Here is a 12,540-nt window from a genome sequence, read left to right as displayed (position 1 = left end):
TAAGTATTTTATGTACATTATTATCCCGACCCACGAGGGGACAGCCGAACAGGTTTCCTGAGTGAAGGAGTGAGAGCCAGGACAAGCGGCGTAGTGTTACAGCACGGAGACGACAGTGTCATCCATTTATTGTGGGCAGCACGGTACAGCACAGAGACGACCCAGTGTCACGTCGTCTACTGTGAGCAGCACGGAGACGACGCAGTGTTACAACTCTTCAGGGTCTCCCAGGTCGTCTGGAGACGATGCAGTGTCAGCTCTTCAGGATCTTCGGGGTCGTCTGGAGACTGAGCGGTGTTTCAGCTCTTCAGGCTCTTCAGTTGTCCTCTTCCTGGTCGTCGTCGTCCTGGTCATCGTTGCCGTCTGGCTACTCTGGGCCAGGCATCATGGTTATATACACTCTGGTGGGTGGTAAACGGTGGGCCATGATTGGTTGTTAACGGTGGGCTGTGATTGGTTGCTTTGGACCAATCATGAGGTGCCGGATATGCAAATTTGAGGGATTCTAGTGGCCAATCAGAGCAAGGTTTCGAAGGTCAGGTTTTTGGAAGGGAACCAATCATGGTAATTGTTTGCTCTCTGAGAAACCTCAGCAGACTTGCTGGTGTGCAGCTTCCCACACATTATGTGACAATAAACATATTTATATAGATATTACTACTTTATTTTAAATAATTTGCCGAGATCATAGAAATGTTCATTTGTGGAGTTGGAATTCAAGCATAGGTCTATCCGTCTCTGAGCTTCGTGTTCTTACCATTGTGCCACAAGCTTCCCATGGAATGTTAGTAATATCTCAGAAACTTAGGAAGACTAAGCAATATATGGTGTATTTACGGTATGACCCTCTGTAGTCAACATCTAGATTCCTTATAGGATAAGATGCCTGATGTTTAGAAGGTTGAATTGACACTTTTAGAGATTCTCATAGAATGTTGCGGCTCTAAGATGTGTCCAGAATGGGATGTTCTACTCACTGAAGCAAGAATATTGGAGCACATCACATTATTACTTACAATAGGTAGATAATCCCACACTGTTCTAGTCCATAGTGAAGTACAATATTCATGAATCTCTGAAAGACTTCAGAGCTGTCACACAGAGTAAAGTATCTGAACAGTTGTTCACATTGTCTGTATTCAGTATAGAAGGTAGATTTCTCCTCATATTCCTTCCAAATTTATATTGATTTGTAGATCTTTCAGAGACCTAGGCAAGAGAAAACATATTCTAAGAAGTTATGAACAAGTATCAGTTGTCAGTTCTGGACAGTGATGGCATTGAGGCCTCAATAATCATTAAGAAACTAAAGTGGGAAGTAGGAAGCGGTAGGCTGGTTCTTTACAGGTAGTCTTAAAGAGCTTGAATTTTAATTTAAGGGATGTGAAATTTAGTTAAATTCTTTAGCATAAATCATCTTTCTAGGCATCTCAGAGATAGTGTAATTACACTTGAGGATGAGGACATTTCCTTTACTTCTTGTTTTTTGAACCTAGATATGAATCTTACATACCTGAGGTGCTTCCTCAGGGCAGACTTCGTAGATGCCGGAATGGATGACATGATCTAGCCAAGATACCATCTACTCTCTCTGTTTCTGTGGTGCACAAAACATTAAGTTCTGGCCACATACTGTGTATATAGATGTTTCTAGAGAGAAATGAAACAAAAATGATGGCCAAAATATCTGAGAAATAGTGATTTAAATGTTCAATAGGTGTCTTATTTATCGTAGGATTTCTCAGAGGTTTTAATGAACACTTATGTAACATGACTCTTTAGGAGAAGTATCTAGTATCAAGTTTTAATTTGTGAATTTAGAAAACAAGTGTGTTTCTATAAAATACAGTTTATGGAATATTGATCTGGGCTAGCACAGGAATAGGTATGACATAAATCAATTGATATCATTACTGGGGGGCTAAGACCCTCTGAGGAGTTTCTGGTAGCCAACACCAAAATTCTTAAGTTAAACCAAAGTAAGGTTGATAAGAGCACTTTCCCCACCAGTAAGCATGTCTGATAACAGTCTTTTAAGCTCAGGAACCAGTGTCTGAGGAGGGTCCTGTGAACTTTGGGCTCACCTGGGATATATCCCTTCCTCCTGCCTTGCTCTGCTCAGTTCAATGTGGGCCTGGGATATATCCCTTCCTCCTGCCTTGCTTTTCTCAGTTCAATGTTTGTGACTGAGCTTCCTTGGTTCCCATAGCATATAAGGGTACTTCAAATAGTTTATGGAAAAAACTGGATGCATGTATGTTGGCTCAAAAAAGTTTTGGAAATCCATGCAGTTTTTTCATAATACACATTTTCCAAGAGCTTTTAAAAATTTTTATTTTTACTTTTTATATTTTCTATGATGGTCAAAGAGAGACAGACAGACAGAGAGAAAGTCAGGCATCCTCAGGAGGGTGTTCATGCTAGAATCTAACCCCTGTCTCCTCCAGGACCTTTCTCATGTGTTTCCAGTTGCATTACCATTGTGCCACCATCTGGTCCCTCCATAAACTTTTTGAAGAGTCTCCACAATCCTGTTCTCTCACTGGCACAGAAATTCTTCTCCACATTCTTGTCTTTATGGCTTTAACCTTAACTTCTTTCTTAATTCTTGTCAGACTTCTCTACTCGGAACCTGACAATGACAGTAAAATGAATTCACACATGCAAAACACTCAATAGTGGCATAATACATACAGTCAGCAAATGATAGCTTCTAAATAGATTTTGAAAATCTATTTAACAAAACTTGCCACTTATTCCATGCTTTACCTTCTCATTTTACAGATTTTGGTACTGTTTTGAATCCTTTGAACCATAAACGTTAATTACTTTTATTGTAAAAATTAAAGTAAATAAATAAGTCAATCACAGCGAAGTACTAGATGATCCCATTTATATAAGGTATTTAGAGTATTCAGAAAGACAATAAGTACAATGATAGTTGCCCAGGGATCTAAAGAGGAGAAAGTGGGAAGTTAGTGTTTAATGGATTTAGATATTTTTTTTTGGGGGGGGGAGACAATTCTATTTACTGTCAAGGAGCAAGAAACAAAGTCTATACAGTGGCAGTGGGATACAAAATAAGGCAGGGCAGAGAGGAGACACAATAATACATAGTATTATTCTGAGTGAGCTCCAACTCTTCCTTCTAACACTTGAGCTGAGGAGACAGCCTTCCTTTCCAGGCAGGCTGCAGTAGGATACAAACACAACTCAGTTTATCAGCTCCTCTAGGGTAGGCAGAGCAAGAGGCTACTTCAAGCTGGTGTTGGGAGACCTCATCCCCAGCACAGAATGGATGCGGAAGGTGGTCCCTGGCTGCCGCTGGTGACTGGTCCCCAGCTCCCTAGGTCTTGAGCTTCTCTTGATTCGCAATGATAACCTTGTCAGTTGAATACAGTTGGCAAATATGAACTTGTCGGAGAATTATTTCAAGGTCTCCTTTGGCTTTACTCACTAGGGCTTGAATTTCTATAGGATCCTTTACATTTTTATTTTCTCTGAAGGCATCTCTTAATCTCCTGACAGCATACGTTCTGTAATTGTAGGCACTGAAATGGTTGCTCTCTCTCAGCATCGCCCAGTACAGATCTAACACTTGTGTGTGGCTGGAGGCTGCCATTTTAGTAGGAAAAAAATAATATCTGGATATAGATTTTTAGTTTTCCAAGGGGAGAAGAGTTCCGAATGTACTTAACTCTAATGAACTGTACACTGAACAATGGTTAAGACTATGAATTTTATGTTACATATATTTTACCACAATTAAAGAACTTTAAACTTAAAATTAAAAATAGAAACTATATGAAAATGTTCCTCTCCCCTTCTGTTGTCCTTCCTATGTCTCTGCCTCCCTATTTCCCATAGTGCCACTAGAATGGTAGATCTCAGCTCAGCACTCTCATTAATCATTAAAATGCAAAATCTCCACCTTGACATTCAAGACTTCTTGAAATGAAAGCCCCTACCTAGCACCAGCTCCTAACGCTGCCTCATTTTGTACCTCTGGCTAAGTCATACCAAATTACTTTTATTTTTTCAAATGTGGTATTTCACAACTTCCAATTTTTGCCTAAGATGCCTTATCAGAGTCATTTGTCTGCCTGGTGAACATGTCATTCTTCAAAAGTGGGTTCAAATATTTAAAGAGACTCTATTTTCAGGGCAGCAGGCAGATCAATATAAGATAAAGGAAAAGAAAAGACAAGAAATGAACAGTCCCAAATGCCTAAAAGTCTCCGCCTTTCTTCTTTTCTGCTCTTGAAGAGACCAGTCCTGTCTTGGAGCCAAGGATGGTCTCTCTGATTAAGTGATAGAGTTGGAGTAGATGGCAGCACTGCAGGGGAATCACCACAGAAAAGAAAAATTGATTTTGGTCCTCCTGTGTTGGAACTGAACCTTGTTTTTACTATAAATGTTATTACATATGATGCACAATATTTTACTTCAAGCATATTATGGGTTAAGTAGCTTTGGGTGAACAAAAATTGGGAATATGCTTATAATTTATAACATTGTTTATATAAAAAATTTCTGACAAACTTTTGAAACAACATGAGGACTTACTAAATTATTTTTAGAAGTACATTACATGTATCAATGGGAATCTAGAGATATATTAAAAAGAAGTGTTTTAATTAGAAGAAAAGTTATTATGGTACTATTCAGCTTAAACACTATGAAAGGACTTCAAAAAGTTTATAGGAAAAGTGGAATTAAAATGTGAGCTTATTTTGGTGCAAAAAAAAATACTGAAATCAACCAAGTACGTGTGCATGCGTGTGTGTGTGTGCATACCCAAAGTCCCTAGTGGGGAGTGGAGGAGAAGGGATCAAGGCATGGCCATCTCCCAAGGGGGTGATTTCTCACTTTCTCTTTCTCTGGATAAAATGTGTGCCCTATTGCAAAAGATTTTAAAAAAAATGAAATCCATGAATAGTTTTTACATACTATACATTGTCCATGAATTTTTAAAGACCTCTCATGTAGGAATTATGACTAAATTATATCATTCCTATCTTTTAGTTCTCAAATTACCCATTATTGTAACTCATATTTAGTTCTATACCACGGTGATTGAAATAAAGCTGAAAAACCGCAAGTTTCCATTTTAACCCAGCCTCATAAAGGTCCACCATCCAGTATAATCTATGTTGTGCCATACATGATGCCTGCAACTTGCTTCAGGACACAAGTAGTCTGTAAATGTGATGCACCCTTTCTCAAGCACTTTTTATAGCAAAATGTCAGACCATGAAAATGACTCACTGACTTACAGTTTGTCATCAGGGTAAAATGGTCCCTGAAATAAAACAGTTTTCTGTAGGGACCCTCTGTACATAAATAGATGCATTTGAAAACTCATATGACCTAAATGGTTATTTCTGGCCATTCTCCTTCCCACATCCAAATGTTTGTGATATATTACTATGCAGTTGAAGGCTGTAAGGCAATATGCATGATTTGAGAAGAAACAGTTCATTTACTGACACTACACAGAAAAGTTGAAGAAAGAGGATTTCTTAAAAAAGAGAGAGAGAGAAGAATCTAAAACTACTTTTAAGAATCATCCATTTTCCTGTTAGAAAAAGACAATCATAGATACCTGTCAAATACTAATGACAGGCTGTCAATCACACTCCAACCCCACCCCTCCCTGTTTTCAAGCACTTGTCTTCTTAATGTAAAACTGGCTTTTAACTATTTCCAAAGCAACAGAATTATATTGCTGCTATGTGTGACTGAAATGTGTGACAGGTTGTTTGGATTGTAATTCCATGGCCTCAGTTATGACCTACCAGGTAACATACTTTGCTCATTCAATAGAGCCTTGTGTCTACATAATGTCAAACAAATGGTAGGGCACTAACCAAATAATGAGCTGATTCAGTAATCTGTGCAGTGTCTTAGGTTGTGCCTACACTAAAGGTTGGCAACTTGAAATTATTCTGAGGCATAGTGGAGCCTGCTACATGGTAACACTGTGCTGTTGAGGGATTGGCTGGGCCATTCTCCTCCATCTTGTTTTGATACACAGTACCAAGTAGTGAACATGCTGAACTCCTTCATTCACTTAATACTTAAATGAGTCTCCCCAAAGGAAAGATTCTCAGGTCTTTGTGAGATAAACTAAATTCACCCAAGTTTTTTCCTATGTTAACCATCTGATTCACATTCATTTAAAAGAATCAACTACTCAGACATCAGCAATATTTTCTTAGGTGTTACCTCAGACACATCTTAAGCTATGACAAATTAGGGAGATTGTTCTGTCTGTCTGGTGACTCAGGGCAGGGCTAGATTCGAAGAAAGTAATCTCCTAAGGTCTGGGCCTGTGGAGAGTAGGAGTGGTTGAAGTGGTTGAAGTGTTCAAGGAAAGTGACAGGGTCTTAGGCCCAGGTTTTTTTTTTTTTTCTTTAATTCCAAGAGGGTGTGTGTACTCACCAAAGAGAGAGAAAAAGAAACAAAGAAAGAGAGAAAGCACCCCTTAGTGGAGTGTGGTCACACCACACTTCTTTTTCCCCCATTTTTCTATCCTTTCAGGACCTTTGGCATATATACACATGTACCCTCCATGTTTTTCAAGCCACAGGAGCTGGGATTCAAAGTGTGGTTGACCATGGTGGTTCCAACTCACTATAAAGAACACTTAACTGCTGCACCAAAGGGCCAGCCTGAGCCCTACTTTTTAAGATAGATAAAAACTGTCCTCTATCTCAGACCCTCTCTCTCTCTCTGAATTCATCCTTTCATCTTTACCTCCAATCTGAAATCAAGATGTACACCCATTCATTATTCAAGTTCAGCCCTTCTGCCCTTCCTCTGAATATTTCTATCATATATTGTCATGTTTAGCATGAACGGCTCTACTGACTAACACAGTTAGTACCATGGCTTGTCCATACAAATAGAATATAATCTACCTGAAGAGAGGGATCTTGTCCTCTACACTTAAAATAACTGTACAATGCTGAGAATCTCCTCCTCCTCCTCCTCTTCCTCCTCCTCCTGCTGCTGCTGCTGCTGGAGGGCTATACTCTCTCTTTGACTACCAACATGCACAGGACATTATGACTGGTAAAAGCAACAACAGGACAACAGGAACATGACTCTGCCTTCCCTGAGGTTTGATCACCAACCTTCTCTTCTTAATATGTTCTTTGCTCTAGGTCATGCCATCTCAGGATAGTTACAAAGATGGTTTCTTGGGGTCAGCAGGTAGCATAGTGTTTAAGGTGCTGAATTCCCACACAGTTCAAGTCCCGGACCTAGTGGCTTGAAACTCAAGCCTTGGCATGTGTGTGCATACACAAAATCTCAAGAGAAGAATAGAGGAGAAGGGACTGTGGTGTGGCCATCCCCCCTGGAGAGTGACTTCTCACTTTCTGTCTCTCTGTCTCTCTGGCGAGAACACATGCCCAATAGCAAAAATATCTTTAAGGCAACCAGCAGACTATGCAATGGTTACATCCTTAAACTCCCTTGTAGTTAACCACAGTTTGAGTCCCAGATCTGGCAGCTTAAAACTCATGCTGGGTACGTGTTCGTGTGTGCCCGAGAGCCTGAGAGGAGAATGGAGGAGAAGGGATTGCAGCCTGGCCATCCCCTGAGAGGATGATTTGCCACTTTCTATGGCTCTCTTTGGCAAGCACACTCGCCCTATAGCAAAAATCTCTCTAAAAAAAGAAAAAACTTTTTTAAAAAGTTTTTTATTTTCTTCCAATTTTATTTTATAATTTCTTATTTATATTCTAGGATTTTTTTTTTTAAAGAGAGATTTTTGCTATAGGGTGCCTGCGCTCACTGAAAAGACAGAGGGAGACAGAAAACAAGAAATCACTCCCAAGAGGGTTGGCCACACTGCAATCCCTTCTCTTCCATTCTCCTCTTGGGATCTGTGGGCATGCACGCACACACGTCTGGCATGAGTTTAAGTCACCGGGTCTAGGACTCAAACAGCAGTCGACTACGTGGGAGTCCAGCAATGTAACCATTACGCCATCTGCTGTTCCCCTGAGAATGGTTTCTGAGTGGCAATTTATAGCCCTGATTTTGCTTGAGAATCCTAATTTTACCTTTTAAAACTGACATGACTTGCATAACTTGATGTTATCTCTTCCTTGGCCTAGGAAAAAAATCACCCTTTCACTTCCAAAATGACTTTCCTCAGTGACATCCAGATTTCTGCTAATGGAGCGTGAGTCTCTACATTATCATATTAATTCAGTTATTTCAGTATTACTTTGGTGCTCACCATGAACAAGACATCAAATCCACAACTCTTGTTGGTATCTTTAAAATTTCCCTCTCTTTGGGACCAGACTGTGGCACAGCAGTAAAACATAATGCTCTGGGAAGCAATCTCTCATGAGAAGGTTCCCAGTTCAAGCGTGGATGGATAGCTCCCTAATACACTGTGTACAAGCTTTCCCAATGATCCAGGGTTGGCTAAAGGCTGAGAATGTGTTGCAGCATCAAGAGTCTTTAGGGGGTTCTCTCTCTCACACACACTCTCTCTCAGAAGAAATAAATAAAAATAAACTTCAAAAAAATCTTTCCTGTCAGCATCAGCAGTTGGCGTAATGGCTATGTCACTGGACTCCCATGTAGCCGACCGTGGTTCAAGTCCTGGACCCGGTGGCTTAGACTTATGCTGAGTGCGTGCCCAAGATCCCAAGAGGAGAATGGAGGAGAAGGGATTGCAGCGTGGCCATCCCCCTGGGGAGTGATTTCTCGCTTTCTGTATCTCTGTCTCTCTCTCTCTGTCTTTCTGACGAGCACACACCCTATAGCAAAAAGAAACACACAAACAAAAAAACCTCTCCAAAAAAAAAAATCTTTCCTCTCATTTTGTGTTCAGTCTATCTTGAAGCTCAATAAAGTCCTTCCTTTCTATTCTCTTTCCTACCCATCCCAGCAGTCCCAGGACTCTTATCTTAGGCCTGTGTTAGTATAACCTTCGAGTTGATCTCGATGCTAATATCTTTCCTTTCTTCATTGCAGTGTTTTTCAAACTTTGCTAAATATTAGAAATACCTAGGGATCTTTGAAATCCAAAGACCAAGGCTATATCCCATATCTTTAAGTCAGAATCTCTGAGATTAGGAGACAGGCATTGGTATTGTGTAACATTTTCCACTTGATTTTAATGTGTGGTTAAAGTTGAGAACTTATGCTTATTCCATTCTACTCACTACCGTCAGTACATCTATCAATAGAAATACTGCTGGGAACCAGCAGTTAGCATAATGGCTATGTCACTGGACTCCCATGTAGTCGACCGCGGTTCGCATCCCAGACCCGGTGGCTTAAAACTCACGCCGGGCATGTGTGCGTGCGTGCCCAAGATCCCGAGAGGAGAATGGAGGAGAAGGGATTGCGGCATGGCCATCCCCCCTGGGGAGTGATTTCTCACTTTCTGTCTCTATGTCTCTCTCTGTCTGTCTGGCAAACGCACACGCCCTATAGCAAAAACCTCTCAAAAAAAAATATTGTTTTTGTTATGTAACTTATCGGCTCAAAAATCTTCAATAACTCTCCACTGACCAAAAGTTCATTTTACATTCTGATTCAATACTACCTCATTAAGCCTTTAACTTTCCACCTCTGAAACTATCTCCTATCTCCGAATGTGTTTTCTCTGTCTATCCAAATCTTACTCATCCTGCAAGATCCTCTTCATTGGAGAGGCTTTCCCTAAAATAGATATATTCTCTCTGAGCACCTAGCACTTAGGCTTGTATGAAGGAATATTCAAAAATTTCATGGACATACATATGCTGAAAAAAATCTATGCATAAGCTTTTACATTTCTTTGCACTTATATAAATTCAAACTTGAATTCCATTTTTCCACAAACTTTTTGAAGCACACGTTCATTGTAGTAGTATGTTCTACTCTGACGTCTCATCTTCCAAGTTAATTTATATGTCATTGGGAACATGTTCTATATCTACCAAATGGCTTCATTGTGCCGAGTATGGTGCTATAAAACACAAACATTCGATACGTATATTGAATTATGTCAATCCTTTCATAAAGGATGTTTCAATCAACATGTAATTAACTTTACATATTTGTGCTGTGTTGTAATATAATAAAATTAAACAGGGTCAGGTAGTGGAGAAGTGGTAATGCAACTGGACACACATGTGCTTGTGCTCTGGGTCAGCTGAGACTGAGGGTGGATAGTGACATGAAGACCCTGTTGGAGGTTCTTCTCACTCTGCTTTTTTTCCTCTCTCTCTCATGTAAGAAATAAGTAAACTTTAAAGAAAAATAGGGGCCAGCAGGTGGCATGATGTTTAAGGTACTGGATCCCACATGGCAGAGTCCACAATTCAAGTGCCAGACCTAGAAGCTTGAGAATCACTCCAGGTATGTGTGCATATGTGCCCAGAATCCCAATAAAATGGAAGGCAGGGAATTATGGCAAGGCCACCCTCTCCCAGGAAGTGATTTCTCACTTTTTGTCTCTCTCTGTCTCTCTGTGTCTCCCCAGAGAGCAGACACAAGCTATAGCAAAAAAAAAAAAAAAAGGAATTTTTTTTCCCCAAAAATGGAATAAACAATGCCATTTGCAATGATAACAATACTCTGAGTTACTAGACCCACATGAGAAGATTCTGGGTTCATCCCAAGGCTCCCTTATGCACTGTGGTTGTGTATATAGGCCCATGATCCAGGAGAGCTAAGGCTGGGAGTGGATTGTGGCATAAGGACACTGTTAGGGGTGCCCCTTCCTTTCTCTCTCTTATATAAGAAACAAACTTCAAAAAATTAACTATCGGGGAACCAGAAGTTAGCGTAATGGCTATGTCGCTGGATTCCCACGTAGTCGACCGCGGTTCGTGTCCCGGACCCGGTGGCTTAAAACTCACGCCGGGCGCGTGTGCGTGCGTGCCCAAGATCCCGAGAGGAGAATGGAGGAGAAGGGATTGCGGTGTGACCATCCCCCCTGGGGGGTGATTTCTCGCTTTCTGTCTCTATGTCTCTCTCTGTCTGTCTGGCGAGCGCACGCGCCCTACAGTGAAAATCTCTCAAAAAAAAAAAAATTAACTATGGGCCAATCTGTGGCAGCTAGATTTAAGGGAGCTGAATCCCACATGGTCAACAGTGCATTTTGAGTCCTGTACTTGGCAGCTTAAGAGACAAGCCAGGTGTATGTCTATGCATGCCCACAAATCCCAAAAGGAGGGAGAGATTGAAGAGATGGGATTGTGGCAAGACCATGCCCCATGTTTGGGGGGGGTGGAATTGAGGGGGTAGCTTTCTTCTTTCCCTGTCTCTCTGTCTCTCTCTGGGAAAAGCACAACCATTCTGGCAAATTTAAAAGAAAAAAACGAAAGAAAAGGGAAAAAATTAAATAGCATGCCTTATCTTTTCTATTTTTGTCAGTAGACAGACTGACAGGATAACATGATTTTCAGATGGGGCTACTTTTCTTAAATACCTCCTGGGTACAGCCAAGGCCTATAGCTGTGTTGTATATGATGAACCTAAGGAAGGCAATTAACAATTCAGCATTCATGTAGGAATGCTAATTCCATTTATCAAGCAAAGACAGAAACATCGTTCATTTAGTCTGATCCTCCCTTTTTGGCTCCTCAAGTCTCAAGGATATTACCACTAGTGGAGCCAGGGAAGGGAGAAAACTCCCACTGACCTTCTGGTCATAGGTCAGAAAGTCAGGCTGACAATACAGATTTTTGTGTTCAAACCAGTTGTAACTTGAGGCAACTGTGGTATCATGTGAAAGGTAAGAGATTTAGAATCAGGGGAGCAAGGCTCAAATCCTAGGTCTGTCACTCAATGGTCCTGTGACTATAAGCAAGTTACCAAACCTCTCTGTACTTCAGTTTCTTCATCAGTACTAATAACTAGCATTATGTTTGGGAGATTATTAATGTGACTGTCCTTAGCACATAGGAGGTATTCAATTAATGTTAGCTTTGAATAATAATGCTAAAACATGTTATTTGCATATTTAGCATAAAACACACATATTTTAACAAGGGGGAACCATTCAGCTCCCCAAAGAATGTTCCATACATTATTTTAAAGACCATTTTTTTTTTCAGGACCAGCAGGTGGTATAATAGTTAATGATTCCCACCTAACCGACCACAGTTTGAGTCCCAGACTGGGCAGCTTGAAACTCATGCCAAGGTTTACATGTGTGCGTGCCCAAAATCCCAAGAGGAGAATGTAGGAGAAGGGATTGCAGTGTGGCCATCCCCACTGGGGGACTATTTCTCACGTTCTGTCTGTTTCTCTGGCAAGCACCCTATAGCAAAAATTTCTAAAACTAACAAAAAAATTAGTCTTTCATTTGGAGATAATGTCAAACTTAAACTGCAGAGGGGCCAGCAGGTGACCTAGTGGTTAAAGGTGCTGGACTCCTGGGAACCAGCAGTTAGCGTAATGGCTATGTCGCTGGACTCCCACGTAGTTGACTGCGGTTCGCGTCCCGGACCCGGTGGCTTAAAACATGCCGGGCGCGTGTGCGTGCGTGCCCAAGATCCCGAGAGGAGAATGGAG

At 40.8% G+C, this 12,540-nt stretch overlaps 1 pseudogene; it reads right to left on the bottom strand.

The window, feature by feature from the left end:
• Nucleotides 1-3,346: 3,346 nt before the first annotated feature.
• On the bottom strand, nucleotides 3,347-3,622 carry LOC102471424 (LYR motif-containing protein 4 pseudogene; annotated as a pseudogene).
• Nucleotides 3,623-12,540: the final 8,918 nt, after the last annotated feature.

The sequence above is a fragment of the Tupaia chinensis genome, unplaced genomic scaffold (genome assembly GCF_000334495.1).
Source record: "Tupaia chinensis unplaced genomic scaffold, TupChi_1.0 Scaffold144991_2, whole genome shotgun sequence".
Classification (NCBI taxonomy): Eukaryota; Metazoa; Chordata; class Mammalia; order Scandentia; family Tupaiidae; genus Tupaia; species Tupaia belangeri.
Note: the sequence above shows the minus strand (reverse complement) of the source record. Positions and strands in the feature narration are given on the sequence as shown.